Here is a 1,197-nt window from a genome sequence, read left to right as displayed (position 1 = left end):
GCCCGGCCGGGAAACCCCGGCTCGGCTCGGCTCCCCGCTCCGCCCCGCAGCCGGCCCCCGGCTCCGCCCCGCTCCGTTCCCCTACGGGCGGTGGCGCCGGCACCGACGGCGTTGAGCTGCGCCTCGGGCCTCGCTGCTTCGAAGGCGGCAGCCGCTGCTCAGTCAGTCAAACTCAGTCGGTGAGGAAGGCTGAGCTGACAGGAAGGGGAGATTCGAACCATCGCCGCCTCCTCCCGCTGGTTCCTCCCCGTAGCAGGAACAAAGGGCGCGGGCGGGTTTCGCTTTCTGCCCCGCCGCGCCATGCTGCCGCGCCCACAGCGTCCCCTCACAGCGTCCCCTCATAGAGTTAAACGGGGCGTGTGAAAACGGAGCAAAAGAACAATCAACAGCGCTGTTTTTGCTTTTTCAACGGACAAAGGGAGGTTTGGAGGAGCAGCACACACCGTTTTACTTCGGTTAAAGAGCATTAAATGTAAGAATTGGCGGCTGCTAGGTGTAATGGTAGGGGATGGGGCTCGAGGCCTTGGAAAGAAACGAACCCCTGTTGTGTCACAGTATTATCCTCACAGATTTCAGGCTGTGGTACAACACAGCTCACAACTTCCTGTTTTTTATTTATTATTATTTATGAATTCGTATCACAAAGGTTTTTGCACAGCCAGAATTCTCAGGGTTTGGGGTTTTTTTCCCCCATTTTATCACTGTTTTCATATTCTCCCCACAAACGCTCATCTCTGTAAGGCATTGCAGAAAAGAGCAAGACAAAAAACACAAAAAAACCCCAAAAAAATCCAATTTCTGTTTCACAGAGCAGACTTCCCCCAGCTGAATCAGGAGAGAGGTTCACAAGATGGGATCACAGCAGCACTCACGTATTAAAACATCATTACTTATTGATGGAAAGTAAGTACACAATTGCATCATATCTTTTTCCTATCAGCACATCTATATCCCTTTCCCTCCCTTCCCCCCTCCACCATTTGCTTATACTTTGTTAAGTCAGGCAGTGAGGAGATGCCTTGCTACAGGAGCAGATTTGAACTGCTACTTGCTATCATGTTTTTTGGGAAGGCAGGTGTGATTACCTGTAATTAACAAGAGGTTTGTCCATTAAACTGTAGGGAAGTGGGTGAGCTATCATTCCAGGTGTCTGTTAGGAATAACTGTTCAATCCCGGTGTGGTTAAGCCTTTGTTTT

Source organism: Coturnix japonica, chromosome 21 (genome assembly GCF_001577835.2).
Source record: "Coturnix japonica isolate 7356 chromosome 21, Coturnix japonica 2.1, whole genome shotgun sequence".
Classification (NCBI taxonomy): domain Eukaryota; kingdom Metazoa; phylum Chordata; class Aves; order Galliformes; family Phasianidae; genus Coturnix; species Coturnix japonica.
This window is presented reverse-complemented; position numbering follows the sequence as displayed.